Raw genomic sequence first — 14,963 nt, forward strand, 5'->3', positions numbered from 1 at the left:
CATTACTCGCTGCCATGACAGGCTAAGAGTGATTTAGCCCATAATCATGCCGGACAGCTCTGAGAATGTGTGAGGACATAGAGGAATAGAGTGTGGGAGGGGAAATAGCTGAAAGCAGTTTGCAAATCAAGTAACTTGTTGCCCCAGATCCTTCCAGAAAGGCACAAAGCTGCAATTGCTTTCTTTCCATTCTTAATCATTTATGTTTCACGAATCGGTTTTGAGTTTGATAGTTGCACCTTTGCTGTGGATGTTTATCCCATAAACTTTTTCATAACCTTCCATTCTTGGTTAAGGTGAGGCAATGTCCAGCACAGCATGCTGAATCTTAAATGATGATGCACAATGAGAAGTTCACTTTCTTGGTTACTTTAAGTTTTTGTAGTGCAACGTAGATTTTCTATTCAAGTTTCATTTGGTGTATCTAGGTTAAAGACTAATAGACTTTAATTAGTGTATGATGGACAACATATTGAATTCCTATGTGAATGTAAACAAGGCCGTGCAGGATAGGCATCCAGGCATTTCAGTTTTTCTTTATTGTGTGTGTTTTTGTCTTCAGGAATTTCATTGTAAAAAAATATTCAATTGAGCGCCAAGCTCTCTTGATACCATTTACCTTACACAATCAAGCGTTTTGTTTTTCTTTTTTATGTTAAACCCATGTTACGTGATCATGTTTATATACTACATAATACACTATAGTGCTAAAAAGACCTGAATAGGTTCGATATTATTCCATGAAAATGGCAGTTAAGATTTATGCAATGAAACACTGCTCAAAAATAATATTTGTTTAACCTTCGTATCTGTGCTTGCAATATCAGGCAGCCTTAGTACCTAACTGCTACAAATTCTCAATCTCGGTTTAATCTTCAGGGAGATGGGTAGGGTTTGTACACCTTTGTGCAATGGGGACTAACCTTTTCATGGATTAACACTTGCTAAAGAGGTCAGAAAACAAGGAGACTCAATGGCATCCCCATAGCCCAGGCGTATGCATATTTATGAGGAAGGAGAAACACAGGAAAATGGAGTCCTTCCGTTTCTCCTTGACCTCTTTGAAATGAGAATTACATTTAGGCTTTTTATAAACGTATTTCTGACTGGGTGCCATTTATGTGACAAATCATATGATGTACCTTGCTGGACTTCAGCAGGCATAATACTTATTATACACTATAAAAAATAAAAGCTTTCAAAGCTTTCACCTCAGGGCCAGCCAAGAACACTCTTATCGGGCCCATTTTTTGCTGCAAAGGGTTCTTTACAAGATATTTGATGTTATATTACAGATTCCTCAGATATATTGTGTTGATACATGGTTTGTTGATTCAACATCTCAACTGTTGTGAAAACCTCTTCTGAAGCACAATTACCTAGATGGTTTTCTGAAGAACCATTGTTCCCCTTTGGCATGATAGGAACTTACAAGCGTTCTCCAATGAGCTGCAAAACCCTTGTTTTCTGAGAGATTTGTTCACCCCCCAAATTAAGTCACAAATCAATGTTTTATGCAATGATATGTCCTTACCCTGGACCACAAAACCAGTCTCAAGGGTCAATTCTTAATAAATAAGCTCTCCATTGATGTATGGTTTGTTAGGATGGGGCAATATTTGGCCATTGGGTATTTGAAAATCTGGAATCTGAAGGTGCAAAATATTGAAATAAATCGAGAAAATAGCCATGTTTATGGCCATTTTTGTTCGCAATTTTTCTGCATCCACTCACAAAAATAAAGTTTTGATATATTTACATAGATAATTTACAAAATATCTTCATGGAGCATGATCTTTACTTAATATCCTAATGGCATAAAAGAAGAATGGATCATTTCGACACATACAATGTATTGTTGGCTATTTCTACAAATACACCCGTGCGACTTATGACTGGCTTTGCGTTCCAGGGTCACATATGTAAATATAAATCTGCTGAATATGATCTGATGGGGTGGTATCGCTGCGCTCCCTACTCTGTCCAGACGAGGCTGCATGGACAGACGGAGTTTTGCTCAGAGCAGTTCCAAAACATCTTATTTATTGTTGATGTTAATACTCTTTGATGGAGGGGTCCTGACAGAAATATATTTTCTCAACTCATAAATTAGAGCTTTGACTGTATGTACAGATACAGTATGTTTTAGTCCACACAGTCAGTGTATTGCAAAGTGAACTCACCCAGAGGTATTTTACCCAGTTACAGTAAAACAGTTAAAAACGTTTTCCCCTATGGCATCTTGGAACATGAAAATGTTCTCTATTGCCTGCAAAAGCCGTTTTAGAACTTTTATTTTGAAGTGCTGAGAGGAGATTTTGGAATCCCATAAAAATTATGCTGATCTTTGTCTGAATGTAATTATACAGAGTCCAAACTGGCTTATTACTGATGTAGACTTTTAGAAAGGGAAAATTCCATATATTATCTGGTCATTGTTGGGGACATTATTGGACATGTCTTGAAGGGATAGTTCACTCAAAAATGAAAATGATGTCATTTCAAACTTGTATGACTTTCTTTCTTGCGCAGAAAACGAAAGAAGATATTTTGAAAAAAATTGGTAACAGAACAGGGCCGGCACCCATTCACTTCTATTTTGTATGGACACAAAACCAATGCAAGTGAATGGGTGCCAGTTAACAACATTCTTTTTTATGTGTTCTGCGGAGCAAAGAAAGTCATACAGGTTTGAAATGACAAGAGGGTAAGTAAATGATGACAGAATTTTTATTTTGGGGTAAACTGTTCCTATAACATAAATAGCTGTTATTGGAAAGAACAAATACTGTATATTAGTCTATTCTATTAAAAAAAGTTAGAGTTCCCAAACAATTACATGGCAATCCTTATTCTCAGGTTCTTATTAAACAAACACAAGATTGCTCATTACAGTTCTGAGTGTACTTTATTGTGCTTTTCTCTTTGGCTGATGTAAGCATTCACAAATTCTTATATTCATAGAGAGTATCACCTGCTTCAGTTTTTTTTGCCAAATAGAAGGCTATAGAGTTGGGACCAAGTGTAACTTTTTGGCATAAATAATAAATGTTTTGTTTTGTAAAAAACTGCATTGCAACAAAATAACTGAACTGTTCAACAAACATTGAAGCACGGTGGGTGTGTAATAGCTTGAGGCTGCTTTGAAGCCTCAGGGTTCGAATGACTTGCAGACATAGAGGCAACAATAAATTCTGGATTGCATAAACCAGTTGTAAACCAACATATCAGGTAAATGCTAATCCTTAACAGAAACCAAGCTTAATGCAGCAACACTACAAAATGGCGAACACCCGATTTAGTGCACTACTGTATATAGGAGATAGCGGACGAATTCAGACACAGCTAATATTTAACACGCACAACAAAGAAAAACAATTTCTCTGAATATCAATACACTGTTTACTTTATAATAAAGAGAAAGCAGAACTTTTCTAGGTAGTCCCTAAAATTAGCAATGAAAAGAAAACAAAATGAACTGTCCTGCATCAGTATTAGTAAAACATAATATTATATATATACAATTTTATATACAGGTCAACATCATCTTATAAGTTCATCTGGGTCTTATAAAAGCACTTCCCAGCAATGAGAAATCCAGGGTGATGGGGCAGGACAGTGTGTGCGGAGCAGACAAATGAAGCCCGTCAACTTTCCCCCCACAAAGATCAGGAGTCCTTCCTCTTCCTCTCGAGGCCTGGCTGGGCAGCTGGACGGCCCATTGTGTTTTTGATCTTACCTTTCATGATGACTCCACCCCTGAGACCATCCATCTTTTGAACTGTATTGGGGGATGGCCTTTGATAGAAGCGAGAGGCCACTGTCCAGGAGCATCAGAGGTGTTTCTGGGTAGAGCAGAATAAATAAATAAGAGCGCGGCTCACTAAGGGACACAGGCAGGTTATTTCTGTCACAAAGCACACAATTCTAGCGTGTCCATTCACTGTTTAATAGCACTGGGTGACTGATTCCATTTAGATAACGGGCCAGCCTGTCTGGCTGAAGTTTATCCCTGTCTCTTTTTTCTTCCTTCTTTCTCAAACTGAGAAATCAAACAGAGATGAAATTCTTTTCTGTTTTTTATTTATTTATTTGAAAGCAAGTTATTGGTCACGTTAGGAAATGGCTTTAGTGGATGCTAATACCCTAAAACAGCTTTGAGAGGGAACACTCCTGTGTGCAGAAGCCGTCAATGCTATTTTGGCCCAAATCTTTCAGGACACATGGCGTTTTTCAACAGTTGGCATTCTGGGTGGCATCTCACCGTAAGGTGTGGCACTGTAATTCCAGATTTAACAACACAGCAAGCATGTTGTGGGGCCTGATGGAGTTTGATGAGAAGCATTTTGAAGTGCCGGGGCCTTTTGGCGATCGTAAATTAATTGTAACGGGCCTGGTGCTGGTGTCGTTGACAGCGCTGGGTTAGGAAGTTCCGCTTGACGTCTGGTCTTCCCGCCTAGAGTCAGAGAGTGAGAAACAGCCGTGTGGTGCTGATATGGATACACTCCAGAGACTCTGACTTAGCACTTGCCTAGATCTACATCTGTTCTGATTAATGCCAGCTCTGACCTCTCACCGATTTCCTTGCAACTTTAAGTAGGTGTAAACCAACCGGACAGAGGTCCTTTTTTACAGTATAAAATATTTCACTACTTATTGATGTTTTATTTTTATTCTCATATATTATTTGCATTACCACCTTAACAGTAATAAAACAGATAATGCTGTACTATTCATTTCTTTTTTTTTATTTGGATTTTTTAAATTTTCATTTGATCTTGCACTATATGTAAGGACTCTTATTTGCTATACTTGTTTAGTGACAATAAATAATCTTGAATCAAGAAAGGTTAGAAATTACTCTAGTGAGAATGGAAGCAGAGAATTTTTAACAGATTTTCTAACATGTTGGCAGACATTTTTATACAATGTGACTTAAAGTGCATTCAAGCTATACATTAGATCAATGTGTGTGTTCCCTGTAGGCCTGTAGTCAAGTCCACCGTTGTCGAGTCCAAGACAAGTCCAAGTCCAAAGAGGTTCGAGTCCAAGTCAAGACCGAGTCCAATTGAGACAGTCAAGACAGAGACAGAAAAAATCATGACTACAAGACCACATACTTAACTATTGGGAATTTTTGTGATGCAAGAGACAGCATATCTTCTATTTTCATTATTTGTAATGATCAAAAAGACAATTTTATTTGACCTTAAAATAAGGTTATTTTATTTACTTTAGGTATAGCACTAAAGTCACAAAGACGAAGTGTAACTTCACATTTTTGTATTGAAGTGTAACAATCCTATTCTGCAAATAGAAAATGTAACAAATAACCAGCAAACACTTGAATATAATCCCATTCTTGAATTTATGAATTAAAAAAATGAAAATGGAAAATGAAATCTGCATCTCCATAAAGTTGGTCAGCTGCAGGAAGCATGAAGTGCTCTAAAACATCCTGGTATACGGCTGCGTTGACCTTGGACCTCAGAAAACACAGTGGACCAACACCAGCAGATGACATGGCACACCAAACCATCACTGACTGTGGAAACTTTACACTGGACCTCAAGCAACGTGGATTCTGTGCCTCTCCTCTCTTCCTCCAGACTCTGGGACCCTGATTTCCAAAGGAAATGCAAAGTTTACTTTCATCAGAGAACATAACTTTGGACCACTCAGCAGCAGTCCAGTCCTTTTTGTCTTTAGCCCAGGCGAGACGCTTCTGATGCTTCCTGCTGCTGACCAACTTTATGGAGATGCAGATTTCATTTTCCAACAGGACTTGGCACCTGCACACAGTGCCAAAGCTACCAGTACCTGGTTTAAGGACCATGGTATCCCTGTTCTTAATTGGTCAGCAAACTCGCCTGACCTTAACCCCACACTGTAAAAATGAAAGGTTCTTTGAGGAACCATTTGGGGTTCTTCACATTGCCACGCCGGCGGAACCCTCAGGGGAAACTCAAGGCACCACTTCACGAAGGGCGGTTCTCTGAGGAACCCTCAAGGCTTCTTGGGGATCCCTTTTATTAAAATGGTCTGGAACCATCTTGGGTGCTTCAAGGCACCATTTCACAGTTTATATTTGCTATTCACAATATTTTAATATGCAGAAATACTAAAAGCAAATACAAAGCAAACAGTTTATTGATAAACAACAACAATTTACATTGAATAAATATTCACAAAATAGTAAATATTGTACATTACAATTCTAAATTCATGAAATCACATGAATAATTAATACTGTGTTGGTGATATTGTTATAAATGAAAACAACATCTTAACAAAACTAACCAAATAATTTGCCTTAACTTTAAATATAAATACAGAAATATTTCAGGTACTTTGTACAAATGTACAATTGTAAAAAAAGTCCAGCAAAAAAGTAGTCTCTCATAGCAAGGCCTACACCCATGGTAAAGTTGTAATTTGCCAAAAAGCAAATCCTTGCGAGCAAGAAAAAAACAATGCTGTTCTCTCCAAATGGGTTTCCTGCTATTACCAGGTGGTGTGAGGATCCAAAGTCAAAATTATTTCTATAGTGCATTTCACAATTTTGTATTGCTAAAGTAGATATTTATGGCAAAAAGAGAACAGGAGCTGCGGCTGTTGGCCTTAGGTGTCCCAGGCAGTGCAAGGATGAGCATCAGGGCGGGCTGGAGCTGGGTCTGTTGGCCTTGGGTGTCCCTGGGAATAAGACATGGATACAAAAAAGAGGGATTAAGATAACGTCTCAAAACATTACATTTAATCATTTAGCACATCACAAATTGGTTTACAAATGTAACAATAAACAAAATATTACAATGCCTGTTAGTCACTGCTTTGGTCTATGGTTAAGGAGTACAGTAGGCTATTTATATCAACAATCCACTTTATTCCGATTTTTTCATTGTCAGTGATAGGGTTGCACGGTGTTCCGGTGCTACGGTAGCATCGCGATGCTAAAGCTTCAAAATACCGGTAGTATCGTAGTACCGTAGTTAATGTTGCATATGCGCATTAATATTTATTTGAACACTTACATCTGCCTTTTTGCGGTGTTGATCTCCTAAATGAATGTGTGTTTTAAATGTCTCGGGCGAGTTGATGATTCAAATTGGCGATTTGAACGAGTTGGTTAAATGATTCACTAACTCAGTGGAAAATTGACGCCACCTACTGGCCGTTTTAGTTCTGCATTTAAAGTAAGCCTAATATTTCCCTTTATAAAGACTGCTGTATCAATTAAATTTGTCCAACATTTGAATTAGTTCCTACGTGAAAAATGATCTAGTGTACTTTAGTATTTACTACAGTAAACTACTAAAACTCATAGATAGTGTTTTTACACGTGCAAATATAACAAATAACATAATAAAAATATCATAATAAATATAATACTTACTTTTGTTGTCTACTCAACTGGAAAATACTGAAAATTCTGAGGAAAAAGGATAAAAACAGAACGGAATATGATAAAAATATTTAATTACAGGCAATTTATGTAACATGGGTGGGGAAACCATTCAACACAAACAACAAGAAAAAAAGAGCTATACATTCACTAAAAGTGAACATAATAGCTAAAAGTGGCTAAAAGTCATTGTTTGTCATTTAACACCAATTTAACGTTAGCCCCACAAGCTTCGTCATTAACTTATATTCGCTAGCATCTCGGCTAAAACAAGCGCTGTCTACACTGTATAAAATAAGTAAACGGTTTAAACAGCCAAAAACGGCCATACAATTAGACGTGTCAGAGTACTGAGTACACATTTGTATAAATAGTATATAGTTAATATATTTCAGTTATTTATATATTTTTACTTTACTTACCTCCAATGGGACAGTCGAGAGGTTGTTGCCATCCGTTATTTTGAATTCCCGCCTGTGGCGCGAGAGGACACCGCTGAAAACTCGTACACCTCGTGCGTGCCAGTCAGATGTTTGATCGCAGACGGAACGGCGTATGACATCAAAGCACAGTGAGAGCTATTTGTGAACTGACTGCCCTGTATGCTTTAGAAATGCTATTCTAATGCCGTATGCGTTTTGTCATAAGGTGATCGGTCTGCGCAGAGCTGGAACAAGTTAAACACACATATTACTAACGAAAGCGCCACATGCATTGACGCTGCGACATTGGGCCAACAGCGCCACACTACTGTGGAAGGCGAGACTGCACAATAAACACACAGAGCAGCTGCAGTTTGTTCGAATGGAAAACACAACAACATTACATTTTCAAAAGATTTCAGTGATTTAGGATCTTATGGAATGAATAGTTATTGAATGATAGTTTTGTCTCCAATTAATGTAATATCAATATTAATAAATATAAAAGAATTAAAAGCTTGCTGAAATTTTTCAAAATAACATTTAGCCTTTTCTAATCATGTGCATGATTTTAAAATGTGTGTTCACATAGCAGGGACCACAAACCAAACTTTGGCCTATTCTTATAAAGCATCAAAATGATCAGTCTCAAAATCCCCATTTCCTGCAGAATTTTGTGGGGTTCCTCTAGATACTGTCTTGTACAAGAGAGATTCTCCAGGAACCACTTACAAGTTTACAGATCTTACAAGAACCATTTTTTAGAATTTGAGTTCCTTCAATAACCCGCAAAGCACTTTGAGGTCCCAGTGTAGTGAAAAGGTGACTCCAGAACTTCACAACTGAATGTGCGGTTATTCAAGAATCTTCTAGGTTCCTGGAAGAACCACAAAGACTATAGATGGTTCCACCAATAACCCTATTATGAAAAAAGGAGCTTTGAAGCACTTAAAATAAGGTTTAAGGTTCTTTGAGTACACAACAGGATATTTGAGGCACATTTTATTTTTACAGTGCATAGGAAATCTATGGGGTATTGTGAAGAGGAAGATGCGATATGCCAGACCCAACAATGCAGAAGAGCTGAAGGCCACTATCAGAGCAACCTGGGCTCTCATAACACCTGAGCAGTGCCACAGACTGATCGACTCCATGCCACGCCGCATTGCTGCAGTAATTCAGGCAAAAGGAGCCCCAACTAAGTATTGAGTGCTGTACATGCTCATACTTTTCATGTTCATACTTTTCAGTTGGCCAAGATTTCTAAAAATCCTTTCTTTGTATTGGTCTTAAGTAATATTCTAATTTTCTGAGATACTGAATTTGGGATTTTCATTAGTTGTCAGTTATAATCATCAAATTAAAAGAAATAAACATTTGAAATATATCAGTCTGTGTATAATAAATGAATATAATGTACAAGTTTCACTTTTTGAATGGAATTAGTGAAATAAATCAACTTTTTGATGATATTCTAATTATATGACCAGCTGTCACGGCTGGCGTGGAAGAGAACCCAATTGCAGGCAGGCAGTGGCAATGAAGGGGTTAACAGATTTATTAATTTTACAAATAATAAACAAAGCAAAACAAAAACCCAAGAGGCGGTAAAACACAACGACACGGGGAATATAATAACACAAACTAAACAGGAACACTCACTAAATAAACTAAACTAAGACACTAAATAAATAAACTAACACTAGACAAAGATACACTGACTAAACTTACTTGAATAAATGCCACGGGCAGGACCACGAAGCAATCGTACACAGAACATATCCATAAGACAATCCACGAGCACAGGACAAAGAAACAAGAGGGTATTTAAAGGGAAGACAAACGAGAGAGGGCAGGTGTGGAACATAAGACACTCAGGGAAAGAAAACAAGGAAATGAGAGGGGCGGGGCCAATGACGAGACACTGGAGAGAACGTATATTATTGTCAAAAGGACAATAAAATGTTTCTCTCCACACATAACCAAAGGCTTTGTCATGACTCTGCTACAGGACCAAGAAAAACATGACTAAAAGAAGCAGAGCCATGACACCAGCACCTGTATATCTGGACTCGTTCGAGACCGATTAGAACATTTGGCGAGACCAATGACCAAGTCCAAGACAAGTCCGAGATCATAAAAAACATCTTGAGTCCGGACTCGAGTACTACAGCACTAGTTCCCTGCATGGGAATCGAACCCACAACTTTTCGGGCTGCTAATGCAATACTCTACCAGTTGAGATACACTGTATATTCTTTTGATTACACGTTAAAATGTTTTTCAATATGTGGAAATGATTGTCTTAATAACGTGGTGAAAATGGGTCACTTACCCAGAGTGCATCACAAAGAGGGGACTTCATTTGCTCCAGGCTTTATAACAGAAACTTGGCTCTGTGCCTTAAGAAGTAGGACAAGAAGGCCGCTGTTCGAATGGTTGTGATCTTAGAAACAGAAACAGAGTAAATACATTTAAATAGTTAGGTAAAGACATAATTGCAATTAAAAAAACTTTCTTGTATGGATAGATCTATTTTATTGGACCATTAAAAGTTTACAATTTTAACCAAGTGCACCTTTAATGTATTACAAGCAAGTCTAAATAATAAAGAAAAGGAGAGCCTGGCCATTCCAAAGGTTTCAAGTTGATTGCATTATAGGTCAATGTGGATCAAGACTGCCATCTAAAGGCGGCTAGCGCACATTGCAATTGTTATTCTGACAGCTAGGTAGGGGCTCTTGGGACCCTGATGGTTCTGATCAGGCATCGGTTTATGTCACACTGTGTTGGAAGCAGAAATTAGTGTTTGCAAACAGGATGTAAAGTGGTCAAGGACACAGAGGTCTCAGTCGAGATGCAGGTACAGTTAGACCTGAATACAACTTTCAACTTAAAGAGAAAAGAAGAAACTGGTTCATGTCTGCCTTAGATGATGCAAAAATAGAGAAGTGGTGTGAATATATTAAAAGCGAGTTGAGAAAGTGTATGTATAATACAGTCAGGTAATTTATTCCACCTGAACAGTTGCTGAGGGATATACTGTACTTAGAATCTTTTGGGGGGATTAAACAGAGAGCAAGTTGAGACTTTAGCTTGGTCTCTTGTTTATATTCTTCTCTTGAGAAAAAGATCCCAATAGGCTCAGGTGTCATTATAGATCTCAGTGGTGTTTTTAAACTGATTTGCCGTAATATTGATGTAGCATAAATTTCAATACAAACATTTCTCATCTACATTTCTATGTTAAAAACATACATTTTATATGATCTTTATATTCTGGAAAAAAAAATGTCATATGCCAAAAGAATGACCAATCAAAAGCCTTTATTTTGTGTTCCATGGATGTAGGCTAAAAGCCAGTGATATTCTGATAGATACGATAATTTTCGAGACTAGACAGGCGCATTTAATGGATTAGTTCTCTATTAGAGTTCCATATCCAGTAGCCTATAGATTTTAATTAATCTAATTTGAGGAGGGACGCCTATAATTAGACATCGGAGAATTGCAATTAATTTACCAACTTTTAACTGTGAGACATGGCCGGCAATGGATCATAAATCAAACTCCTACCATTCCAATTTGTGCCTTCTTAATTTACAAAATGCAAATATTAGATATGATTTTGTTAAAACCTTTGTAAATGTCGTGAGAGTCATTACTTGCTGTTTGTTTTCTCAAGCTTGCCAGCGTATTAGCATTTGACAAAATGTGTGGGAGATTTGATTAACCAGGAGCTTAATAGAAAGTGTCATAGAGCGATGAATTATTAGAGTTTAGGAGGGTGTTTTATCATATATTTCAGGTAAGACCATTTATTTCAGCTTTTAATGAGCCAGAAGAGGTTTTTGTGATACCACATAATTGGGAACTGCTAAATGTTGTCTTCCAATTTTCTAAGAAGATGAATTAACACAAGGGCACAAAGTTATACAGTTCAAATTTTTATATATTTATTGAAAAATGCTCTCTGTTCCTTTTTTATTTGCTCTACGCCAGAGATAGTATAGTTTTGATTTGTTTTATTTATAGTTTTATTAATATTTTAAATTAGCTTTTATTTTTAGATGTTTTATTTTATGTTAGTTTTAGCAATTGTGGTATTTGCTTTTGTGGTTTTATAATTTATTTGTTTATTTTTTATATGTTGGTGTATAAGATTAATTCAGTTCATTTCTTATTTATTAGTATAATTTTAGTGCTTTAAACTTATTTCAGTTTATTTTTGAGGCAACATTTCAGTTTTTCCTTTAGTTTCCTTAAGTTCCAATAATGTTTAAGTCAACGTATTTGATTTCAATGAACAGAAACTTTTTCAAAGTTTACATTTTAGTAGACTAAAATAACCTTGCTAAACCCAGTAGTTTTGCTTTTACCGTGAAGTAGCAGCACATTCCCTAGTATTATCAGATGCATTAATTCCTTCTGACTGCTAGTTCAAGAGAGATAAGACGTAATATCGTGGATCACATTTTTTTCAAACTATTGCGATACTTTATTTCCATCCTAATTGTAGATGTCTGATCTCCAGTTCACATTTCAACTCAAACTCTTGATGCTGTATCAATGAGAAAAGAGTGGGAAAATTGACAGAGTAAAAGAAATAGATGGGATAAAAGGTTAAAACTAATATTACCAATCTTTGGGATGAGATACCTCTTTGAAGTTTTAAATTCCACTGCTTTTTCATGCGATCGTAGATTATGCGGTTGCATTATGAAGCTCAAAATGAGATCTATGCATTGGTGCCGTGGGCTTCTGAGCGCTATGGGGAAACAATTCCTAGATCTGAGGGATTTCATGAGTGACGTAAAAATACAGCTTAATGCATAACATCACTTTTTGATCTAATAGAGAATTTTTTCATACATTGCAAGACGCTCCAGACTTCTTTAGTATATTGTAAAAATGTTCAATTTCAACTCAAAAAACAACCCTTGCATAATGCCATTCATGAACATTTTTATTTGTAAAGCTTTGTTAGGTCTGTTTTTGATAAGTATGTTTGAAGTATCACAAACAAAATAATGTAGTAAAACGTTTAAATTCACCTGCATGCATCTGTATATCGTCTTCTCTGAATTCTGCCTACTCTTTGTAACTGTGTATTTTTTCAGCCAGTCATCAGACAACTTTCACTAGCACATTAAAAAAACCTCCAACCATGAATAAGAGGCTGAACAGCAAATTACTCGTAGGCTGTTTGTGGCCAGGTGCGTGTCAGAAGAGAGAGCTTTTGACCAGTCGTCAGAGTAGCTTTCCTGTGCCCGGGAGCTTTTTAATCCAGCAGACACCTGCCATGTTTGGCAAGATGATGAGAGGTAGTGCACATTTACACCCCAGCTCGACAATAGCTCAGGCAAATAGCACACTCGACGCTCGATTCTCTTCATAAAGCCAGAACATAACTGCTGTTTATCTAAGGACAGACAGTAAGGGAGTAAGGGATTGCCAAGAACTCTTTCTCACATCAGTCAGATTGCCTGGAATCAGATGGATTCAACCCACCACCACAAAACCAGATTACATATCTGAAGTCTGCATATGCTATAGAGGGCACGACATGTTTCAGGGTTGACATAGAGCTGCATGGTGTCTTGGTAATTGCTTCGCATGAGATTCTCAATGAGGTGACATGCTTTGCACTTGAATTCACATAGGCAATCAGAAAGATCATAGGGGTATAAAATGCATATGGTCTTATAAGGTAAATCGGTGGATTGTAAGCTCATAAACATTTACTGCACTCATATATCTTGATAATGGAAAACAGAAAGCTTGGCTGAGCACCTCAATGCCAGACACATTTGACCGATATGCTTTATGTACGTCACTCAAAGATTTCATTAGTTACAGTGCTGTTGACTCATTTGTATTCATTAACTGTTGTTGCATGGGTTTATTATATTAAGGGAATAAGAGTCGTAGCCTTTTCTGGAGATTTAAGGAAAAAAATAGGCTTACTATATGAATTTATGGAGTATAGAAAAATAAATAATATTAGTATTAGCTGAAATAGCAGTTTTATTAGTAGAAGTGCCTTGGATATGATTAGTAAATTATTACCAAAAGATGAGGACAAGGTTATGTTACTATGGTTACAATTTAGGATGTCCATTCCAAAGACTAACACTAGATGTCAGTATGAGAATTAAGATTTCATTAGGTTTGGCATAAAACGTTTACTTGTATGAAAAAAGGAGGCCCTGGAATTTCACTGAATAAGACAAACTGCCTGAGGCAGAAATCTATTAAAATGTTTTTATTGAAGAAGATGGGCCAGTACAACAAAGAATTGGTGGTCTGTACTGTGAATAGTTCATATTTCATTTCAAAATAGCTTTCACACTTTTAATCGTGTGCTTTTAGCTTGGAGGACCACTTAAATGTCCTATTTGATGGAGGAAATCTGTTCAGATATTAAGAGGGGTTGATATCTGACACTGAAATTCAAGGACTGTGGGATAATAAAAATGTTAAAATGTACCATTTCTCTATCACACAGTTTTCTGGGTTGAAATTTTCAGCACCCAAGATATTTAGAGAGGAAGATAAATTGAGGATGTACTGTAAATTATTTAGTTCATGAAAAAAATTACAGGTCTCACATTAACAGGTGAGATTGTGGCCAATGCAGTTAGTTAGAGGGATTTTTTGACAAGGTCACATTGCTGACATTACACTGGCATACAGGGTTTTATGTCTTGTTCTCCATTTTTGCCTTGTGTCTCAGAAGTTGCAGTTGTATTATTTCAGTTTACATCCATTAAGCATACACTGTAATTTTACAGAATGTTTCTGTTATTTTTACTGATTTCCCACGTAAAAAATGAATTTAGCTGATTTTTTAATGGAATTTATGGAATACAATAAAAGTAAAAAAAATACTGAAAAAGACTGCAGATTTACAAGAAAAACAGGGGAAAGTGTAATTTTACAGGGGAAAATTCTTTATTTTACAGTTTATTTCTGGCGCCCCAGCTGCCAGAAAAATTTCGTTGTTTTAACAAGATTTCTTTTTTTACAGTTTATTTTCGGTCAAAAACTATGAAATTACAGAAAAAGACAACAAATTTACAAGAAAAATGGGGAAAACAATTTAATATATATCCTTATATCCTATAATTTTACAGGGA

At 36.6% G+C, this 14,963-nt stretch overlaps 2 long non-coding RNA genes across 2 annotated transcripts in view; both read right to left on the minus strand.

Moving 5' to 3' along the window:
- Positions 1-2,829: 2,829 nt before the first annotated feature.
- Positions 2,830-14,963, minus strand: part of LOC130563066 (uncharacterized) — a 53,956-nt gene continuing 41,822 nt past the window's right edge. The window contains exons 2-3 of the long non-coding RNA XR_008964032.1: positions 10,160-10,270; positions 2,830-3,845 (exon numbers count right to left, since the gene is read on the minus strand). This is a non-coding gene — a long non-coding RNA (uncharacterized LOC130563066). The remainder of the gene's footprint in view (positions 3,846-10,159; positions 10,271-14,963) is intronic.
- On the minus strand, positions 6,170-8,281 carry LOC130563073 (uncharacterized). The gene is made up of 3 exons (XR_008964035.1): positions 7,825-8,281; positions 7,394-7,429; positions 6,170-6,693 (listed from the first exon to the last, which is right to left on the minus strand). It is a non-coding gene; the product is annotated as an uncharacterized LOC130563073 (long non-coding RNA).

The sequence above is a fragment of the Triplophysa rosa genome, linkage group LG1 (assembly GCF_024868665.1).
Source record: "Triplophysa rosa linkage group LG1, Trosa_1v2, whole genome shotgun sequence".
Classification (NCBI taxonomy): domain Eukaryota; kingdom Metazoa; phylum Chordata; class Actinopteri; order Cypriniformes; family Nemacheilidae; genus Triplophysa; species Triplophysa rosa.